Source organism: Protopterus annectens, chromosome 10.part0, assembly GCF_019279795.1.
Source record: "Protopterus annectens isolate FY-2018-M chromosome 10.part0, PAN1.0, whole genome shotgun sequence".
Classification (NCBI taxonomy): domain Eukaryota; kingdom Metazoa; phylum Chordata; order Ceratodontiformes; family Protopteridae; genus Protopterus; species Protopterus annectens.
Window position 1 is genome coordinate 423,046,105 of NC_056744.1, and position 24,647 is coordinate 423,070,751.

Below are 24,647 nucleotides of genomic sequence, written 5' to 3' on the forward strand. Positions count from 1 at the left end.
ATTGGTGGGCACTTACTGTATATCCACAGTGGTTGACTATACACTTTTCTGCAATTAGCTTGCAAACATGGCTATGGCACCAGTGGTCTGTTTCTATGTGTCCCTTTTGATGGTTGCAGCATGTCTGACCATGTCGGTTCTGTCCTTGGTCTGGTTTGCAACCCCTCTACTGACATAGGGGTTTATATTTAAGCTGGTGAGCTTATCTATAATGAACACGTGGGGTATTGTATGGAAGCCTTTGCAAGGTCCAGCTACACTGTGTGGACCACATTGCCCTCATCAATTACCTTAATGACTGTTTCAAATGAGTCAAACATGTTTATGGGGCAGGATCTGCACTTATGAAAGCCACACTAGGTAGGGTCCGGTGTCAGTAGGTCCCCAATATCTTTATGTCTGTGGTACATGCTGATCCTTTCCATAGCTGTGCAGACCAAGCTTGTCAGGATTCTGGGGTGGTAGTTTGCAGTATCCATTCAGGCAGCACCTTTGTTGAGAAGGACCACTGTTGTTGTACACTGCTCTTTGGGTACATATCTTGTGTTAAGGCTGGCATTGAGTAGTAGTGTGATTTGGCATTCCATTCTTCTTGGAGTCCATGTTAGACTCAGCCCAGGACACCATCTCATACCATTGCTGCTGTGTGTTTTGCTTTGTAGATGCCGGCTGTTACCTCAGCATCTGTAATGTCAGGGGGGCCAGCAGTCTGCTGGGATAGATATTTTGCATTCTGGGGGGGGGGGGGTTTGTACTGCACCTGTCAGGTTGGATGTTGGCAATATGTGTGTGTGTTTGGTATGTTGTTTGTAATATTTGAGTGATTCAGAGCATATCTGTGAATTCCCAACAAGGTTTCTACCATCAGTTAAGAAAGCCTTGTGATTATCCTTAGTGTCCTGTACAATTTGTATCTTCATAGGTTCATAGGTTCATACTAGGCTATCCATCCTAGGGCATGTATAAGCCTAGCCAGAGTGTGTGTGGCTTTTGCCACCCCTTGCTAAGTGAATATTATGGCCATTTATGATTTACTTTACTGTGCCTCTGTCTGGACGTGACACAGTGAAGACCCCCAGTGTACATCTACAATCATCCATCCACTTGGCAAGATTCCTGTTGAAGAGTATCAGTGAGGGGCTCTGCCTAACATGGAGTGGGATTCTGTTCCAGGGTGTAGGGAGCCTCAGGGTTATGTATCTGTCCCTCCAGCACATCCTATTTCATTATGTGTTGAGGTTGACATCTCTCACTCTCACAGCTCCGATGGCTTTGGATTTTCTGGGGTGAAGCATGTCCATTACTCCTGTGTTGGACATAGCCTTGTACAACAGGCATACAATGCCTCTGTGTAGGCAGTATGTGACTGCATTCAGCTGGGGTGTCTACAGCCAGGCAGCATATGACATATATTTGAGACCCTTTATCCTCTTGGTGAGGTACCTTTGAGGTTTTTCTAACTGCTGCAGGTGTCAGGTAAGGTACATCCCAAATGAGGCATTGTACTAGATTATGGGTCTGATAAGAGAACAGTATAGGGGCACAATGACCTCTGTTTACGTAGATGTGAATCCTTTCATGATACAGTGTCCAATATAGACAGTCTTACTAGCCACGTTGGCAATGTGAGTGTCACATAACAGGTTACTGTCCACATGTGTCCCTAGGTCCCTGATTACTCCTTCCATACATAATTGTTTACCACTTATGTGGTAATTTGTGAGTACCTTGTTTGGTATTTGGTGGGACATTCATACTGTCCAGTGTCTTCAGGACGGCTGGGTGGGGTTCCTGTGGGTGAGAGTGTGGTCTGTAGCATGTTACAGACTGTACAGCAGTTTTGTCTATGGTTAGTTGCACATGGGTGGTCTCCGATGCTTTGTGCATTGTCAGTTACCTGGACATATGGGTGTCTGTGCTGAATATGGATACTCCCCCTCATTTCATGTTTTGGTCCAGGTTTTGGGGCCATAACACATGATATGAGGTATAACCTGGTAGTGCTGGTGTGCTGTCAGGAGGCTTGCTGCAGGTTTCTGTCACTGCATGGACATCAATGTTCTCCATACTGGGGAGGGCCTCAGGAGCATGCATATTGAGGTTTACACATCTGGCATTGGTCAGCATTATCCTTATGTTTCTTTCCACTTATGTTTTCTAGGGTGGTGGGTTAGTCTTTTCAGCCTTGCCTACGAAAGGCTGTATGGAGGTGGCAAAAGTCTTATCCAGTATCCAGACACCCAGGGGTAACAGGTGCAAGCCATCCCTGGAACAGCAGCGTGGCTTGTCAACCCTGACATCCTAAGCAGACAGACATTGGATCCCCTTGGAATGATACCAGTAATTGTGCCACTTGTTAAAGCTGATCATTCTGTGTTTGTACTGTGGCATCATTCTTGGTGAGGGTAGGATGCTGCAAACGGTCAGTGTCATACCGGCCTGGACTACATAATTGGTGAGCTCATCTATGTCTCTTTTCATGTAGTCCAGGGAGGTTCATCTCAGGTCATTCACGCCAGCATGGACAATGACTGCATCATATTTCTACATGCTTTGGGGTGACCTGCGTACGTGTTATGTGGTGTATTGTGGCAGCCTACAGGCAGCGTACTGTACCCTTTCCCTTGTTCAGTCTGGTGAGCAGGACAGCAGTGTGTCTGTCTATGGAGTCACCTATTACAACTGTATCAGGCATGTTGTTTCTCCTTCTGGCCTGTGACTGTTTGGCACACCAGCTTTGTGTACTATGTGTTGCATGTGCTATGTTTGGAGGTTGTGGTTGCTTGGGTGTCTGCTGTGGAGGCCTCTGTTGGTGTGGTGTGCTTGTAATTAGGGCCTCCGGGAATGTTTTTCTGTGTTTATGTCTTTGGTTTGCAGTTGTGATAGGTCTATGTGGGACTGGGTTTGTGGTGTGTGTGGTTACCTTCTCCTCCTGACTAGTTTTGACAGTACTGAGTTGAGGGAGCTCAGCCTCCGGTTTGGATAAATGGTTGCATCTCTCACATATATTTGTATTTCTTGGGGGGAGTTCAGGGTTGTCTGTGTACTTGGGGCAGGTGTAACATTGCCTCAAGATTCACAGATTCAACTTGTTGTAGCTGGCCTTAGTGGATTGTATGTGTGGACATATTTTATTGCCATACTACTGATCAGTGATTACTTCCCTTTTTATGTTTGCTCTATCATGTAGTAGCTTCCTCATTCTCTTGCATGGTTTGGTAATGGCTGGAGTCCACCATGCCAGATACCTGCATGTATGGCATTGAGTCTTGGTTTTATTTGGGATTGCATAATCCAAGCATTCCTGGCAGTGTTCATGGAATGCCTGTATAACAGGTTCTGAGGTGTGGCCCATATTTTGCACCAGCACAGGGCCTTTAATGGATTCCACATCAGTTTGGAGGAGTGCAACTTTTGCTTTACACATGTTTTTCACTGTGGTTTTCTGGCCAGGGACTGTGGTCAGGATGTGTATATCCAGTGTGATTACTCTATGGTCTGGTCTTACCAGTGAGGGATACACTTCTCATCTTGCCATCCAGTACCCATGTTGCTGATTATCACATCCAGTATGCTTACCCCTCTTGTGGGAGTGGTACGTTGTTCCTGGGCATTTTGGTTTATGGATTCTATGAACTTTTGTCCTACAGTGTTGGAGCTAGTATAATGCTCCCAGTCTATGTCTGGGTATTTTCAGTCACCCAATATGATGTGGTTTGGAGGGATTGATATATTCATGTATTCCAACATAGGCCAGGTGCAGTTCCTGGTGTCAGGACGGTAGTCTGTAGCAGGCTATAAACTGGGAGGCAGTTTTAGCCACTGTTACTTGACCATGGCTAGTCCATGCTGCTTCATGTTGTGGTACCAACATGGGGGTGTGGATATCCTTGAAAATTTTGACAATTATTGCTAGTCACCCTCCTTTTGTAGCTTGTTCCATGTTTTGAGGCTGTACAGCACAGTATGAGGTGTAACCTGGTAGTGTTATGGTGATGTTGTGAGCCTTGACCCAGTTTTCTATTACAGGACAGATATCAACATTCTCCATACTGGGGGAGTTTAGAATGCATGCATCTTGCTGTTTAGACTTCTGGCATTGGGTAGCATTACATCTAGGTTCTTATCCCTTGTGATACCTATGGAGATGGGTTTGTGTTTTGAGCCTTACCTATTCAGGGCAAGCTGTGGGTAACAGCAGCCTTTGCCAGTATCCATAAGGCCTGGACTGATAGGTGCATGCCACCCCGAGCAGGTGGAACATCATGTCATGCTCAGCATGTCATCCCAGGCTGCCACACGTTGCATCCCCTTTGACTAACTGCAATACTTCAGCCAATTATTGCAATTGATCATCTCATCATCATATTGTGGCATCATGCTTGGTGAGGGTAGGATGTTAGTCAGGGTCATCAAGTGTGCATATACTACATGGTGTTACATTGCTTAACACATGGCATTCATGCCTCAGGTGGTGCTGCAGGGCAGCCTCTGTCGGATGCACATACTATACTCCCTGTACATGTTTGAGAGCAGGTTATGTCATTTTAGGCATCCCTGTTATTATATGAGTGAGTCAGAGAGGGGTATCATTCCCAGGGTTCCTACTGAGCCAGTGTATGTGCTATGCATTGCCTCTTTGCCAAGGCCAGGGCATACTGGGCACACCTCCTTCTGCCTACTGGGGCAGGCTCTGGTTGTTCCTCCTCCGAGTCATGCTCTGCCTGTGATGGCCTTGGCAATGGTGGGGGGCTGTTTGGCCCGGCCCTATGCTGGTCTTGCTGCAGCTGTTTTCGCAAGATCATATTATGTAGCATAGCACATACCATGACAATTTGGGTACATGTAGTTGGTGAGTACTGCAAGGCTCCACCAGATGTGTCCAGACACCGGAACCGTGACTTGAGCAGCCCAAACACACGCTCTATTACATTATGTGTTTGTGCCTGTGCCTCATTATCACGTTCCTGTTCAGGTGTGTGTGCATTTCTGATGGGTGTCATCAGCCATGGCTCCAGTGCATAACCTGCATCCCTCACTAGGTGTCCATGTGGGATGTCCCCATTGGCAAATGTCTGGTACAGCTGAGTCAAATGCCAGATATGGGAATCATGGTAGCTCCCAGGGCAGCCAGCACACACATTCATTATTATGCCCTGGGCATCACACACAACCTGGCAGTTGATGGAGGGGAAGCCCTTGCGGTTAATGTAGGCTCTACCCCACTCACCGGCTGGTGCTTTGATGCGTATGTGCATGCAGTCTATTGCACCCACTACCTCAGGGTATTCCGCTATTTGCTGGAAGAGATGCATATTGCTGGCCAATACCTCACGGGCATTGGGGAAATATACATGATCACCGACATGTGCTGACATGGCATCCAGGAACTGGTGCAGTACCCTGGAGGCTGATGCCTGTGATATCCCCATCATATCACCAGTTGGTCTCTGGAAGGTACCTGTTGCTAGTATTCTTAGGCCAACACATACCTTGGTTTCCACTGGGATGGGTTCCCCTCTGTTGGTTCTGTGTGTGAGGCGTGGCCTGCACAGCTCGACAATTTGCTGCAGGAGGTCTCTGTCCACTCTATAGCACTCTACTATCTCCAGCTCATGTAACCCATGGCAGGTGACCCTGGGCCTGTACACTCTTCTCTGTCTCCTCACTGTGGGTTGTCTGGCACCATTTGCATTGTCACCACCCTCAGCAAGTAGCCTATGTCTCCTTATGACAGCTATGGCAGCCCCTAGCATTTCTGCTCTGAGTTCAGCTTTTTCAGTTTTCATTTCTAATAGCTTACTCCTGTCTTGCAGTGTCTCTTGAGAGAAACATCCTGCACTGCTGTTTGCAGAGTTTTAAGTGCTTGGCTGAACTACTATTCTGCCTGTGTAATTGCCTGCTTCTAATTGTTTTCACCTGCTAGCTCCAGCAGTATTCCCTGCTAGCTTCCTACTAATTCTGTTGCTTCCTTTTTCCTTTCTATTTCCTCAGGGGGGAGCAATGCGCATACCAGCAGAAACACGCTCACAGTGGCTTACACATGCGCACACAGGCTTACACGGTTCAGAATCTGCTTATTCGGGTTAAAACGTGCGCACACCAGCGCAAACAGTCTTACAAGTCTGCCAACGGGCTCCCACATGCTCAGTCTGCCTTACACACGTGCAGACTGCCCTACTCGTGCCTCATGGCATGCACACGTGTGCATGCACGCCCAGCAAGAAACTTTGGTGTAAGCAACAGTGTACACCTTCCATTTCTTGACTTTCCCATGCTTATCTTGTGGCACTCCTCTTTCCATGATATGTGTCTGACATCTGTCATGTAACACTGACCTCCAATGAACTGCATTTCTTTCTGCCATTCCCCCCTGTGATGTCACATATCTCCTACTCTATTCCTCCCCCTTATGTATCTCTTACACTACTCAGAATGTGCTCATTTGCTATGTGACAGTGGAATTCAGTATCCTAACACTCATTTACATCAGATTGCCTACTAATGCTTAGTTACATGTCTTAGACTCAGCTTCCCCCCTTAGCAACCACTAAACGGTGGCCATGTTGTTTTTGGTCTGCTGGTTCCTGCATTGTAAATCCATGTATTGCATAAAACCCACATTTGTGGGTTTATAACTTTCATTTTTATGTTTTATACAGCGCAGTCTGTTTGCGCGGGGCTGCGCTGCGTTTAAACTTTCTTATATTTGGATCGGGGTACCTTGCCAATGGCCACATATTTGGCCATTGACATGCTGCCTGACACATATGCACCCTTTATTTGGAGCTGACATGGCTCCATTGTGTTTTTTGCAGAAACGTACTCAGTTGTCAACTGAGTACATTTCTGCAGCTAAAACGGCTCTTACATGGGCTGCTTTGGGCTTCCTGGATCGCTAATCTACCTCATTTGCATGCCTTTCAGCTGCAAGTGAGGTGATTAGCATATCCACGCCCACTCCATGTAAGAGACGTTTTAGCTGGTCTGTTACACGGAATTTAGGGCTGTTCCTCGATCGTGAAGGCTGCATGGAGTCTTACACTACTCTTAGACTCCATGCAAGCCTTCGTGAATCCTGCCCAATGTCAATTTCCTTTTTTATTATTATGTTTGTCAATAAACATTAATTTCATCACAGTTTTGGTGTGTTTTTTGTGCCTGCACAGAAGTAGAGGAAGGGATGCATAGACAAATATACACTACTGTCTTGGATTATAACTGACAGCTATCACATCTAATTAAGTTTTACATTGCCAACTGTGGAATTTTTAATCATTTACATCTCCAGATTCATTCATCTCAAACTAAGCCCAATGCTTTTTAGTGCAGTGTTACCAGCAACAACTGGGAATTGACCAAGCTTTTTTATCATACATACACTTTCACAATGTTACCTAGTAGGGGTGGCAAATTCTTCTCCAGTGACAGTACTTCATTCTTCTATTCATGGTACATGCTTCAAAAAATCATTTTACTAAATTGATATCAGGATCTCATTTACCGAACACTTTTCCAGTGAATAGGCAGAATCAAATGAAGTCATAATGAGCTACAGATGAGAAATGATGTAAATGTGATATGCAAATGAGGCTTTCTGCTGACAATTTGTGAATCATAGCCAGAATCTCATGTGTTTTCCAGTTGCCTGAATATTCCTTCTAAAAAGCAGAGTCACACCTTTTCTATCTACATTGAAATCCACAGTGATGCTATCACCGTGCATTCCTTTTATGTGGGCAGCAAGTTCCCTGAGGTTCCCAGTGTAATAGATTGCAGCCATGTTACAATTAGGGCCCCATCTGATCCATGGTGGGAGCAGTACCTCAATAGGAACTGCTATCATTCAATCAATTACCAAGTAGTGTGTGATACATGGGGGTGCACTGCCAATGTCCCTGCCCAGCATCTTACCTATACAGACAATTCCAACATCTGGCACACTAACTCCCTTTACTGCCTCTTTCTGCATGGTTGGATGCCCAGTGGTCATCTTGTTGGTAAAGGGAAAATATATTTTTCTTTTTTTTAATTTTATTTAAGTAGCTATTCATGGTAAAATGCATTGTTGAATACCAAACCACTTGTTCTTTGCTCCCCCCTTTTCTCTCTCTCTCTTTTTTTTCCCTTCTTTCAGGTGATGCTGAATATCCCCTGGATCCATGATTTATGACATCACTGAGAATTCCAAGAGGCACTGCTGAAGGCGATTACAGCACAGCCCAGTCTTAGACCCATACTGTCACTGAAATAGTGGTTTTAGGCACCTAGACGAGTCTTGGAGTGCCCTTCAGTATGACTGGGGTACTACTTGCAGGATGTTTACTGCATGTTGTGTTCTGCATATCATGATCATGCGAGGGTCTGGTGATGAAGTGGCCCATGCTGTCACTGCAGTTCCCAGTTCCAGACTAGCCAGCAGCAATGGTAAGGGGCCTTACATAGCAGGCTCATGCACAACATATGGCTGTGCAGATAAAGAGGTGGGATCTAGCTCAGAGCTTTGAACTATGGCATTCAGGTTAATGTTTCCTTTCATGTAAAAAACACAGAGCATAATTGATGGATTTAGTGATATCTCAGGGATATGCTGTGTGGTACATGGTGTGCTGTCACTGTTCATCTGACAGTCCTTCTCATCTTTAAATAATATTTTTCTTTATTTTAAGAACAGATACTACTCTTTGTATATGTTGTGCCCAAAAGCTCACTGACTCCTGTCCATTGATGTGGAAATGCCTCATCTAAGAAATGATCACATTTTAACTGTTTTGCACAACACATTCTGCATAGGTGGTGTTCATAAGAATACATGTAATGAATGTCCTCGAGTGATATAGTTAAAAAGTGTTATTGCAGTATTTAACATGAGGTTATGCTTTGCAAATGAATGAAAACATATCATGTGTTTTTTATATCATACAATGTTTCCTCAGTTTGACCTATTACATATATCAACTGGCTTAATGTTGTCAGTCATGTTACTGCACATCAGATCATTTCATTTTGTTGTACACAATTAATTTGTGGCATCAGAGACAAAATAAGTCATCATTTGTACAGAAATGTTTGGGTGTATGATCGAATACTCATTTCAATCATTAATTTTCTTATTAGACTTTCCCTGAATATTTGTGTATAAGTTTAAGGTAATTGCCAGGTATAGCAATGATAATATATAGAACATTAATGGTGTTAATTGCTGCAATTTTATGTTATTACATTCAGCTTTCTTTCCACAGTTTCATGAATTTTTAAGCAATATCAATAGAGGAATGAAATGCATAGAGTTGAAAAGTGTCCTTTTCCGAGTTAAACATTGATTGGTTTGTGAAGGTCAAATCATAAGTAACAAAATGTCATACTTGAATAATAGTAAGTCAAGGTAAAATGTGTCATATACATCTCCAGAAGATGGGATAGGTGATGGTATAAGTGATTTTGAATGGATATCTGGATGGTGAGTTGGTCAGATGTCATGACTTACTTGATGCAGGTGATCCTGCAAACTCCGGGACAATGACAAGGACCTTGAATGACAAATTTTCCTTGGTAGTAGATAACTGCTGATGGGGTCTATATAATATCTGTTGTGCTTGTTCCCTCCTACAAATTATAGCACTTTCTTGAGAAGCACTTGTAGTGTCATGTGAACTGTCTCCATGTGTCCAGGCAGCACCCCATCTTCTTTCTCTCCCAAGAGTGACTCCTACTTGAGTTTGCTAAGTCCTAACTAGTGTACAAAGGAAGGCAGACACAGATGCTTGGCATGCCACCATACTATGTATTACCCATACTCTGTGCCATTTTCATGTAGTGCTGGACACTGTTACCTCTGAATTTGTGGCATCAGCTTGAAAGTGTTCATCTGGGTTTGGAGATACTGGTATAGAGGTGCATGTTTTTTTTTTCCTGTACAGCTGTGAATGCTATGTCAGCATATGTTTGAATTTGTGATACATTGTCCTTTCCTGTTAACGACATGTTGTGTGGTGTGAGATCCTGACATTAAACTTGGGGAATGCATGCCACTTTCCTTAGGCTTCCTCATAAATATAACTCTGTTATCAACATCATCATCATCTTCAATGGCCATTCTGCTGCTGATATCATCCACATTTATTTCTATAGTGGAACTGTTTGTTACCACTGCTGGCCCTGTATAAATTATTTGAAAACATTACCATTAACTCATTACAGCTGAGTGACACCTCCAGATACATCCGCAGTTAACTACTACTGATGCCTCGAGGCATCAAATATTGCTTTTTCATATTTATATCAATAATTCCAAAATCATGTTATGTACAAAGTTTGAAACTATTTCATCTTAATTAAAGCTTACACAATGGCAAACTCAACTGCATTAATATCTGATTTCTGTCTAGTTCAGGTAAAAAGGTATTAAATGTTTTGATGATATTAATTTATATAGATATAATTTTCATATTTTTCTGAATATCTCAACAACCAATTAACAAAGACAGAACTCCTTAGTCTCATATGAAAGCTGTCAGCTAGATGAACAAAATGCTGCTGACAGTATGTGTGTAACTTGAAGGCTTCTGAGATATTGTAAGTTGTTTACAAAATATTACAAACGTAATAGTTACTGTGTTTACTGTGACGTATAAAATTCAGTTTAAGACCTTGAACCCAAAGAATAGCACGGTGCACCACTATAGAAATTGTTTGTGCTGAAGAGTCTGTCATATATACTTCTTTCATAAGCCCTATGGTTCCAGAGATATGAACATTTGTTTTGAAATGTGAGTGTGAGGACATAATTTGATTCTGTTAAAAGGCTTATGCTCCGCCCATTGGAAGTTGCAGTGCAAACTTCCTGAGCTCCATTGGAGTGAATGTGTTAAAAAGTAGCATATACACTACTGTATGCTGAATAAAGTGGTGTGCAGTACACATACCATGCACACTGCCCTCATCATCATTCTGTGGTGCAGAAGTGGAAGGCTCAGCTGTTAATACTAACTGGCATGTGCTAAATGTAATCATTCCATGTCAAAATGTAACTCTCTATTTAAATATATGTTAGCATTTTCAAATCAACCTTGTTGCTGCAGCCATTGATAATAACCAGTGTCCACACCGCTTGTGATTATTCCAGTCCCATCATCTTCTGTGTCACAGTCATCTACCTGAATGGAGAGGAGATGTTCCTCATCTGGTGTTAAAAGGATACATGTTGGAAGACCCCCCTCCAAAAAAATGCTACATGCCATTGCATTCTGCCTCTTCTTGACTCTAGCCCATCCTACCATATCATTTGCCCTCTTCTTGCACTGTGTTAATGTGTGAGTCCTTCCAGTGACAGCACTGATATCCATAACAACTTGATTCCAGGCCTTTGCTATCTCAACTTGTTTGGGCCCCCTTTCCAAAAAAAAAAAGTGTTTGCAGTAAGGATGCAGTTCTACTCATAGCTAAAGTTATACTTCCTCTGATTTGATACTTGATTTTGTATCATTACTGCACTGAAAAAAAAATATGCCACAGTCATATACAAAAAGCTTTTGCTGTAGTCATCAGTCAAACAACATAACAATGAAAACGTGCCTGTCAGCATCACAAAAAAAGTTAAATGACACATAATCCATTATCATATGCACAATCAGAGTCTCAGTCAAGCCAGTTAAGGTTGTATTGAGTAACATCTTTCCCAGCATGAGTAAATTCACAATTGTAAGGCAAGCAGTTTGTTAACAGATCCATCCTTTCCCTACAACTTTCTTGTACTGTTAATAGTCTTTTTTCATTCAGCAGTGACAGTCAAAAGTCTCCTGTAAAGACAAATGTATGTTGTATCAACAAAATATCCTTGGCACTTTAGTACTTTGCAATTAAATCATTGCGTTTCTGTCGCTAAATGACAGCAAATTAAACTTATCTTTCTCAGTCATCACTGTGCATTTCAACAGCTGGTGTAATGAATTTCCATTTACAAAGTATTACAGTATTCACTTAAGTCATCCTAATCTGTCCCTCATTATCAGTAAAGCAAACATTTCTTTAAGTAAAGTCAGTAGCCTGACATCATTTTGATCTATTTCATAATAATTTGCAACATTTCTATTATTTATTGCTTACTTTAAAAAGTCTGTGGTTTCCTAGACCATTTGTCACCTAACTCAATTAAGTGCAAGTTAATATGGTAGTGTTGAACTTATTTGCATAAGTTTAGGGACATTTATGCATTTGTATGGAACTTAGATCTTTTTACACTTGTGTCTATGAATTGCAGTAATACATGAAATTTCAAGAGAATTTATTCACTTAACTAGGCCTCAGTAGTCATGAAAGCTGCATCAGGTTGCTGTGAATACCCTAGGGACAGCAGCAGAGACTGCAGCAGACCCCAACAATCCCCAGAAGTGTGTGGGAATGCATGTATACCCTCAGTTATTCTCTGAACTGACAGGTTAGAAAAGGTAAAATGGAGTCATATCCATGTGCATTTGCACAGCCTTGATGCATAATCCCTACCCATCCAACAACAACAATTGGAGCACTTTGTCACCTCTCATGTACTAAAAATTGTTACTGACACACACACAAAGATTTATTTCCACAGAAATAAACAAAAGCCCCCCCCCCCAAAAAAAAAAAAAAAAATAAATAAATAAAGTATTCCTTCCTGATATTCAGGTGTAATACTCCAAAAAAAAAAATAGCAAGAGCAAGGTATTGCAGCAGTAACAGTTATAAGTAAAATAAATATGAATGATTTCATTATTGACTTCTATGCACCATATAAATGAAACGTGAATGCGTTCCTCTAAAAAAGAAAGCATGTAGCTGGCAAAGGAGTTTTGGTCAAACCAAACTTGCCAATAATAACAGTACCAGTTCTAATTATCCAGCTTTTTAATTGGGTTTGGTTAGGGTGATGTCACACCCTCGAGGGACTGGTTCTAAACCTGTTAACCACAGTCCAGGTCATATTTTCTTCGATCCAGTACTGGCACTATTAATAGTGACAGCACCTATGACGTTAAGAGGACAGTCTCTGAGGTGGTCTGACAAAGAGACAGACAAAAATTAAGCTCTACCTTCTGAGTGATTTGTAACTGAATAAGATCCAGACCTGCATAAAAGGGTCAGACTGAAAAAAATATTGCCTTCTGTTTGGAGTTGGGTAAGCACCTGTCAACCCTGACAGGGATCACCTGATTTGGCCTGACTAACTGAGTAGGTGGATCAGGTGATGTTATGAAGGCTACAGTTCTATAAAACATATTTTTTCACTTATTTTTAATCAAATCAAATGTAGATTTAAAAATTAAGCATAAAAGAAGGCAGATGCTACATGAAATATGTGTAACAGCAAATATACATAAAGAAACACAAACATATGTATATGCAGAACTGCATCTGTATATAAATATGGAATGTATATTGTCTTAGTTAGTACTTGAAGTACATACAGTTTTTGTAAAGAAAGGATTTTCATTGTGTAGGTCAGAAAATATTTATTAGTATGATAATTGTATAAGATATTAATTTCTCCCACAGATGGCTGGACTCAGTCAGGCATCACATTTTATCCAGAGTGGAGGTTACAGTATCACTTGAATAAAAAGCACATAGTTTAATAAGATGACCAGATGTATTATTTCTGTATTCATTTCTAAACGATCTCCTTGTACACAATACACATGTGTGTGTGTGTGTGTGTGTGTGTGTGTGTGTGTGTGTGTGTGTGTGTGTGTGTGTGTGTGTGTGTGTGTGTATAACTATAATGTAAGCAAAGCTAACATACACTGCACCAGTGTATTATGCATAAATATGTATATTCAATGGTACAATCTCTATGCCTATTGCACATAAACTCTGTAGAAAAATATTACGTTGATACTTTTATTACACCGAACACTTGGAATAGCATGTATGACTTTTCAGAATCCCTCCCTTTAAGCCAAAGATGCAGTGGCCAGGGCTATGCAAGCAGGACTAATGAAAAGCAACAAAGCAAGGGACTGTCATTGTACATGCAGGGCCAGAAAGAGATTTTCCATCAACTAATTCAAAGTCGCTATCCAAGGAAGATTTGAAACTGTTATTCAATTCAGAGAATGAAATGCATTCATAAGAAAATATAGTAAGATACTGTGGTTAACAGATTAAAATCTGTCACCTTTATAGCACTGCATTTACCTTTGTAGTCTTCCTCATAACTAGCAAGTTCTAATATTTTTTCATCTTGACAGTAAAACGTAGCCATTTAATTTATGCCCGTAATGGTTGTGATAATTGCCATTTTCTTGGCACACATTATAGAATAATGAAATTCTATAATAATCTGTAAATGTGCTTCAAAGTTTGATTAACAAAATATTACTACTTATTTTATCATACAGGGATATAAATGAAAAAGTCATGCTAATACTTTTGAGCAAAAATAAGGATAGCTACTGCAGTTACAAACTGGTGTGTTCTTTTATAAATACAGCCTTCTAATTTCAATCATAGGTTGTATTCTGACATTGGATTCAAGCTACGATTACTATGCAGTTTACAAAGGAGGATGAACTTTCTTGAATAATTATGAAAATTATTTTCATCTGCGTCTTCTACAACCCACAAATGTGGGACTTATGGAATACAACTTGTAAAAAGCTAGAAATTTATGAGGCTACTTCTATGGATGTACATAGCAACCGCAGTTGCTAATCATCCTTGGAGCCTGCAAGGTTGATCTGCACAGCATAGCATATTGGAGCAATAACATCATTATTGAAATAAACATAAAAGCAAGAAACAATACAATAACTTTAAGGATACACCTGCCTGTCATACTCACCGGCTCATGAGTATAACCAAATGCCACCCCACCCTTAACACAAGCAGCAACAATAGTTCCTTACCAATGGGAGTGTAACAACCACAAGATATAAATATTTTAATATTATGCAAACAAGCCCAGCGCTGCGCAGGAATCACCAATGGTCATGTCTGCAGGTTGTTACCAAATAGGGCAAAGAGGTGTATCAGCATCAACAAAATAAAAAAAAACAGCTGCCACTGCAGCTGCTATTCATTCTGTATCTCCTTACATACAAGTGGAGTAGTCAAAAGGCCTGTAGTCTTATTTACACTTCTTGTATAAACATACCAGCTACAGTTGGTATTAATGGATACAATGTATATCTTCCAGAGGCAGAATGCTGTATTTGTAATGAGTGATGCCTCCTGTCAACTGCAGGTAAAGTCTATATACACACATTCTAACCTTACTGAATGCTAGTTTCATGAATTACAATACTGACCATATCACATATTAACAAAGTGGCATGCAATACTTGTATACCATAGCAAACAGCATTCACGAAGTCTCTGGAATGTAAACATTTGGTGATAAGGCTGTCTTATTTAATTTTCTGCAATGGGCTGTGATTGCTTCATCTTGACAAAAGATATTACAACTTGAAAGTACATAAAATACATTTTAACATATGAAATAGCATACTTTCCATCTAGAAAGGTTTGGAAACTAGGGAAAATGTTAATATTATGATGTCATATCTAAAATAAAAAAAAAAAATCAAGCTAGGTCAAAAATTGTGTGAAGAGATATGATTAATACTTCAAAACTAAAAATATTAACCTGCTGGTTTTAAAAAAAGAACAAAACAGCAGTCTAATAACCTTAAACCAAAAAAAAAAAAAATCCTGCCGTTATTACTATTCCAAGTAATAGGCTTATTCGTTTTCTTAACTATGTTGACAAGCACAGCATTGTCAATCAGGTTTGCCATATTCAGCAGATTTTGTGGGAGTGCACCGAACTATATTTTGCAACAGGCACAACCCCCCCCCCCCCTCAAGTACAAGTGAATGAGGCAAATGGCAAGAACATCAGTTCCAAATTATTAGAATCCCCCTCGCAATTCTGCTTAAAAGATCCAATTGTACTTCAAATCTTGCCACAGGACACAAGGATTTCATTCCACAGCATACCTTTCAACCTCTCAGTACAAGAAATCTGGACAAAGACTTACAAAATGGGGGTACAGAGGGCCAAACATAGGGACACATTTTAAATATTACTCTTATAAGCTTAGAAAGATGCTAGAGTAACAAGATTTGTTTTAACATACATTTTCTGAAGGATTTGAAGTCTGAAACTCAAATGTATGTCATTATTTAGTGACTTCAGTCCTCAGATTATCCCAGTAATTTGTCAAAAAAACATGCATTTTATGCAAAATAGACTAAAATATGAGCCGAAAATCTGGACATTATGCGAAAATTTGTACATTTGAGAGGTATGTAGCAAAGTATGCCTTACCTTAAATCCATGTGATGAAAATAGTTTCTGGACTTAGCACAAAGCTCCATACTGGTAATCTATTATTTCTATAGTTGCGTTCTTTCCAATAGACTGCCATTAATAATTTTCCGAAGCATTTTCTTTTAAGCCTTCACAGTAATTTAATTCATTAGACACAATTATGTTTATGGTAATTTATTTTAATGGATTTCTCATTACTGCTACTATTTTAGTTTTTTATCAAATGTAATCAGTCTTCACATGGATTTTTGACTCACAGATGACAGTTAATTTTGTTTTTAGCTTTCTTCTAAGGATAGTGTCTTCCATTTATCATGGTCACATCTTTCTTGGTGTTAAGTATTCATTTCTGTCTTTCGCTTTCTTTTATCTTTTTCTCCACTTATGGTGTCACATTATTTATAATTAAAATCTAGACATATTGTCAGTAAGTCCCCAAATAGTAGATTTGGTTGAGTATTTGTTAGGGAGGGAGGAGGAGGAATTATTCCTCAGAATGTAGTACCAGTCTTGCTCCTTTAGACCATTTAGAAACCTTTAGTTTTATCCATCTCATCTATTGTGCATTTGTTAGGTGATGCCTCACAGTAACCATGGATTATTACCACAAAGGTTTTGTGTTGTGATAATCTTGTGGTCTAGGATTAGTCTGTAACTGTGATCTGTTTAATCACTTCTTGCACTTCACTCTTAGCAATCTGCATTGAAATTATTCTCTTATGCCTTTGCTTGCTGACATTCAAATTGTGATTCTTTATAACCACATCTAACAGGGTCTTCGGGCAGTGCAGTGGTATAGTGGTTAAGATTGTCACTTCACAGTAAGAGGTGCTCTGGCTCGATTCTCAGCTCAGGTGCCTTCCATGTGGAGTCTGCATGCCCTCCCTTTGTTCACATGGGTTTTCTCTAGGTGCTCCAGTTTCCTCCCACATTCCAAAGACATGCAGTAGGTGGATTGGATTCTCTAAATTGGCCCTAGGTGTGAGTGAGTGCATGCAAGTGTGTGTGATACAATCTCTAAGGAAGGTTGGTCCTTGGGCTAGCAACATGAGCCCATAAAACCCATAACTGCTACAGAAACAATGAGTGCTGAAAGGTGCTCATTGCCCAGTGTACCACTTGGTGCATAAACAGGAGAGAGAGAGAGAGCAGGGTCTTCAAGAAGTTTTTGCCCTCTGAATGACCATTGCATTATATTGTTATCTTTAATGATATTGTTGTGTAACAACTGTTTGTTGATGCCACTGCATAACTAAGTAAAAGCCTTACCTTATTAAACATTAGTAAACTTAATGTGACTGCTGAGGTTACTTAGGAAGCCAAAAACAGTTTTTGTTGTTTTAGTTATAATTCCCATTCAGTGTGTGGTTGCTCTACTTTGATGCGTGTCAAACGATGAAGTCATGGCAGTGAGTGGACCCATGCTGAATTAAAGCATGTTTCTCTTTTTTGTTTTGCTATTTTTTTTTTTGAGTAGACATCATGGACTATGTTGTCATAGTTGACCTTGTAATGATCCTCCTATTTCTATGATTTTCATATAGTGTTTACGATGTTACTAGTCTCATGTCCTTCTGCTTATAACATGATTTCTTTCTGTGTCAGCTAGGTGTAATTTTTGCTAATATAACTTTCAATTCATTAAACACCACCAGCTGGCATTCACTGTTAAACCCCTGCTACTTTTGAGCATTAACTGGATATACATTTTAACTTGCTAAAGCAATGAATTTTCTTTTCTGATTTGTTTTAGATTAAGAGAGTAGCTGATGATGTTTTCTCATTCAGCCATTAGATGTTGCATAATATGCTGGGGGGAGGGAACCTTGGAGCTAGGTTTTGTCCCTGTGTTGATCATATACCTAGGCATTTCCTGGGGTGCCTCTGGATAGATTCTGTTGCCTCCTGATCTTACTTAGTATGTTCTCAATGCCACTCTCAGTGATAGTGATTAACCAGATTACTTCTGCTGGGGTATAATTGTACACTAGTCATGAGACATAGACTTAAACCCTTATTCGGTGCTTCAGTGCTGTTTTGCTCATGTTTGTTTGGTGGGGGGGATTTTTTTTTAGTTTTTTTGTTTTTTGTTTTTTTTTGGAGGGGGCAGATATTTCTCAGCATTAATTGTTCAAAAAAGCATTGTTATGCAAACAGAAAAGACCATGACATCTATGATTGAGCTAAGACCCCTTGATTTTCCTTGTCTAGCCTAGTGAATTGAGAAGAATCTACATTCTATGGCATTCATAATTCAAAGCAGCAACACTATCAAACATTTCTACCCTAGATCTGTTGCTCAAGAATTTGCCATTTTTTGCAGATAGATTTACCTGTCATCCACCTTTTCTTCATTCACTGAGACCACTGCTATTTAGTTATTTTATTGAGTCTATTTAAATATTGTACAAGATGAAGATGTTTATTTGCTGGTCATGCTAGTACTTGTTTCCAAGGTCCAAGACATTTTATCTTTCATGAAGTAGGTAAATCATCCAGCCCAGACAATTTCTGTGTCAATGTGTACAGATTCATTCATGACATTCTTGACTCCCCCCCCCCCCCGCACTTTTTACATAGAGGATTATGATCAGGTCTTCAATCATAACCAACTTGTTATGTGATTTAGGCATGGATACCTAGAAATTTACTCATATATGTTGTGAATACTTAATAAAGAGTGATGTCTAGTGACCTGTTCATAATTCTTTGTTATGCATGGTGCTTTATCTGCTGCGTGTACTGCCAGCTACATGGAAAAGCAAATTGTAGGAGCAGGAAGTCTTTTAACAGCTTTCAAAGCCTTTGAAAGCTGGTAAAGAACATAACACTGTCAGACAGCAGGCAGAAACAAAATGTCCCCCTGTATAAATAACATCTTTAAAAGCTGTTACATACTTTCTGTTTGTTTATAAGCATGGCCGAGTGAAGTTCTAACAGCTTTTAAAAGCTGGTTTATGTTCTGCTGTTCTTCTTTCCAGCTGGCACTGCCCTCTGTTGATTTCCAGCATGAGACCAAACCTTAACGGTGCTTAGGGGTGCTTAAGTCTCCATGTCTAGAATCATTAAAGAGAACTTAGTTGGGAGAATGTTTGAATAGATCTATACTCACCATCATAGCATTCTTGGCTATGACCTGCATACAGTGAGTAAGGTAGACCTTTCTGATATACTACAGTATTACTTCTGAAGCAAGTGATGTCAACAAAGATATGTGCAGCATGAGCTTTAGGTATGTACATGTACAGTGGAGTGCATGCATGGGAAACTGCAATTTGGTTCAGTCAGATGATAGACAGTGACAGACACCTTTTTGTTTGAAAGATTGCCCCCTTGCATATAGGAAAATTGTCCACAATATACAAGGCATCAGCAAATACTACAGACACTAAACAGCAGACTACAAGAAGACACATTGAGAGTGGCCAATAGGAACAGAGATAGACATACAGACATGCATAACAGCAGTTTACATACATGCTAAAAATAAAAAAAATGGCAACTCCATCAGTACGTGCCACAAACAATAAATACACATTTCAACTAAGCTACTTTGAGAATGACACTTGCTATACTTTTCCAATGCTTTTATCATCGCAGTTGATAGAACAAATATGAAATGTCTCACAGAAACGAGTCAAATGTTTAATAAAATATATATAAAATTGAACAACAATAATTCAAGTTTACAAGACTTCCTACAGCTTCTGCTAGCAATGCTTGTTCAAGTTAAATACTACCTAATATAACATTGAGGAAGGTTCTCCCAGCAGGGAACTCAACTTTTCAGGTATATTTTACCAATTTATAGTACGCTGGTGTTTAGGAAAGGCCATGCACTGACAAGTAGAGAATGGATCTTCTGAAGAAGACTTGCATTGTTTTCTTCTTTGTGTATTTCATGTGGAAAAGCAAGCACGCCTTCTTTTAGAAACAGAATGCTTTTGTAAGCTCTAAGCAGCCCTGAGCATAATTTATTTTGTTAGCATGACTATTTAAAGTATTGAAAAGGGGCCAAAGCATTCCTATTTCTTTTCATTACAAACATACAAATCTCTTGTCATTGCAGTTCCACAACAATACTCTGTCTGTCTGTACACATTTCATAACAGAGAGACTAACTCCAGTGTATATTATTCCTGTTCAGGTGTGTTATTTGTTGTTTTACTTTAACTTTTTGCTTCTTCAAAATAGTTAGACAAGTAAGATTAAATAATATACTTATGGTTTTAGAAATCACAAGGAATAATTAATCTGGTTCCTATTATAAGAATCACCTATTACACAGAGTGGGATTGTCAGACTCAAATCAGTATCATCAGCATGTAGATAACAGATAATTAATGAGAAGACAATTTTCTACAATAACAGCACAGCATGCAGATACAGATAATTAAGCATGCACATTCTCTACACTGCTGTGTGCAGCAAAAGAATTGTTGATATTTTACCTTTTGTTAAAACTAATATGATTGACAAACAGCTTGGCTTCTGTAGCTGTACAAGAATGCAAATGATACAATGACTCCCTATTAAAATTCGAAAATGTGCATGCTGATTGGCCAGCCTAACCAGTGTGCCCGTTGTAAATCCCACAATATACCAATGGAAAAAGGTCCGGTCGCCCAGATTTTTTTCTGTTGGTATAAACTGCCCCAAAACCTTTTTTTTTTTTTTTTTACAATTAAAAAAAAAAGAGAGAGAGAGAAAACGGAGCAACAGAGAATTTCTTTTCTTTGTTGCTTCCGTTTCAAAGCATTGATGTACTCCATATGCGTGGGAACACAAGTCCCATATGCATGCACAGTACATCAAAATGAAGAAGCAGTGTACCACAACCAGTGGAAGAACAGTACTCCGCTGTTATACAAAGACATTATTTAAGAAAAGTAAGTATTTTTTTTCTTAAATAATGTCATTGTATAATAGCAATAACCAACTCCGTGGGTGTGGTATATTGAAGATTTACCCACGGTTGGCTTTGTTTAATCACTCGGGCTTCACCCTCGTGGTTAAACCACACCAACCATGGGTAAATCTTCATTATGCAACGACCCCCCATTAATATTCAAAAACGTGCAAGTTGATTGGTCAGCGTGCACGTTGTAAATCAGAGTTATAGTAATGGAAAAAGGTCCGGTCACCTGGACTTTTTCAAATACTATAACTTTTTTTTTTTACAGCAACGGAGAACACAAGATCTCCATTGCTTCACACTGTCTCGCTATGTTAAATGAGTTTAACATAGCGAGATAGCTTTAAAAAAGCAACAGAGATTCTCCGTTGCTTTTTTAAAGCTGTCTCGCTATGTTAAACGAGTTTAACATAGTGAAACAGTTTTTAAAAAGCAACGGAGATCTTGCTTTCTCCGTTGCTTTTGCCCACAGCTCTGATGTACTGCGTAGGCATGCGCATACGCAGTACATCAGAACTGCCACAGAATACCAGACAGCTGCGGAAAGGCAGCAAGGAGGCATTATACAATGCCATTATTTAAGAAAAGTAATTTTTTTTCTTAAATAATGTCATTGTATAATAGCAATAACCCACTTCTGGGTGCGGGTAATGCTGGATTTACCCATGGTTGGCTTTGTTTGGCCACTCGGGCTTTGCCTTCGTGACCAAACCACACCAACCGTGGGTAAATCCAGCATTACCCACACCCAGGCGTGGGTTATTGCTATAATATACCACACCACGTCATTGGTTATTGCTTAAATATAACCTCACAACTCATGACAACTAGGTAGCTGTATGCTGATTTGCCAGACTCTGTTTCTAATTGGATATGCTCTTGTTTTGTCTGGCTCAGAAGGTACATTTCCCACCAATCAGTATCTTCATAATGGATGAACTAAATACGACCAAGAATATTTCAGGGAAATAGGCTATCATATCCCATATATTTCTTGCCATAGACTGTGTTCAATGAATTATGTTATTACTTTACTGGCAGCTTTAGTTATCTCCTCTTGCCTCAAGATTTATTTTTATACATCCAGGCAGGAACTACTGCTAATGACCTATTCAGTTAGTCAGTGTTATTTTTTTAATATCTTCAAAATTAACTGCTCATGGATTAAAACATATATGCGGCTTTAGGAAACAGTTTTATTAATCATATATTTTTAGAGCAATAGTAGTAGTTTACAGAATGTTCTTATGTTGTAAGTGAAATTAGCTTGGCTACAATGTAATGATACTTAGACATATGTAAATGTATCCTGCTTTTTAATTTCATTGCATTAAAATACTATGTTTAGCATTTCTCAAATTCATCATAACTGAATGTGTGAGTACACTTTAATGCTTTAATACAGGATTCCCTCCAAGAATATTTTAGTGTATGTTCTCCTATAATCAAGAGTAAGTATCATATAAGAAGAAATAAGAGAAACTTGATTTTAGAGTTTTTGGACATCAACAGTTTTAATACTTCTGTCCTTCCAATATTTGTTGGCGATCTTAGCATTTTTAGTTCTGGTAAGTCTTAGAAAAAAATAATCCTCAAAAATACAGATGAATCTTATTAGTTCTAGCTGTTGGTTGCTAAAGACATTTAACTGGAAGCCTGTATAGTATTTTTCCAACATGAAGATATAATCCAAATACGTGCACATTTGTTTATGTGTGTGTGTGTGTGTGTGTGTGTGTGTGTGTGTGTGTGTGTGTGTGTGTGTGTGTGTGTGTGTGTGTGTGTGTGTGTGTGTGTGTGTGTGTGTGTGTGTGTGTGTGTGTGTGTGTGTGTGTTTGCTATGTGTATTTTGGCATAATATGTTTTTTCATTGTTAAGAAATGTATATTTTAACCAAATTAAGTATTCATTTATTTATTTATTTAGTGACAGGAAAAGTCCACTGGGCTTGAGACCCATTTTCAGTGGAGGCCCAGGGAGAAAAGCTTCAAGTTACATGAAAATCATTACATGAATTTGTAAGGAACCAATTATTTATAAAGCAAGTGAAATAATAAAGAAAATTATCTAAACAGCACATATGTTGTAAAAAGGCACAATACAGTAAGAATGGAAGATTAGCATGTAGGCAAATTAAACAGTTAGAAATATTTAACAATACAGCTCAATTTTTTTCTTTTGGGGAGAGTAGGAAAAGGGAAAGGTAGGTGTAGTGGGAAGGTAGAATTACAGAGTTAAATGTAAAGGTAGATTATTATTATTATTATTATTATTATGTAGATTTATTTTATTGTTTTTAGCTGTTTGGATTCACATTATTTTGACATGCTTGTTTTGAATAACTTTCCTAGATCCCTGCTATATATTATGGGGTTTTAACATTACCTTAGCATTTCTATACTAATTATTCTATATGAAAAAAACATAAACGTGGCAGGTATCCCAAGAAAGAAGGATAGAGGACAAATGCAGAAGTAGTTCATAGGGTAGCTAAGAGCTTTCTTGTCATCAATATTAACTGTTATTAAAATAGCTCTAGGATGTGCCACCAGAGTCAAAGTTAGGGTAGAGTTACATCTCTGCAAGGAAAACAGGCAAACTAAGAACATTCAGAAAACTACTATGGAGGTGTACTAATAGTGCCAGCCATTCACTGCACAGTAAAATGCACCAATCAGATAAGAAGGCTACTAGCTTAATTAGCATTCTTCAGGGACCAGAGACATATAAAACCTTCTATAACCTGCCTCTGTCAGAGAGAAAAAAAAGCAGTGTTAGAAAGAAAAAAAAGAAAGAGGGGGGAAGTGACAGAGAGAAAGCAAAGCCAAGGGATCTATGGTCACCAGTGCTGATTTCCACTAAAACTGTAGTTGGTACTGGTGACAATAGACCAGGCTAATGAGGGTCTGCATTCTCCTTGCAGAATTGAGAGAGTTTTTGCATGGAACCATATCTGTTGCATGTTTTGTGAAGAGCTAGTACATCTACTCTTCAAAAATGCAAAAAAGGCATATTCAAGCAAAGAAGACCAACCTGATTTAAATCACAAGTAGAAGGACATAAGATGCTGTGTTAAGACACAGAAAAGGAAGATATAACAACATGAGAGAAGGGTGAGCAATAAGAACAGTTTGGAAGACAGAGATAAAGAAGAAGGAGGGATGGTTTTACAGTAGAGAACGTGAAAAAGTATGCAAGAGAAAGTCAAATGAGAACAAGAAGGAAACAGGTGAGATCCTGTGGCTGGTTAAACATGAAAAGGACATGCACAGTGTAACACTGTAGAGAAGGAAACAAAAAAACAGTAGTATGTAAAGTAGAAATGTGACATGTAAGAAGCAGGACTTCTCTTGCCCTATGACCATCCTGCCTTTTTTACCCTATCAACACTTTTCTTTAGCTCCTCTATTTTCCAGCATCTGA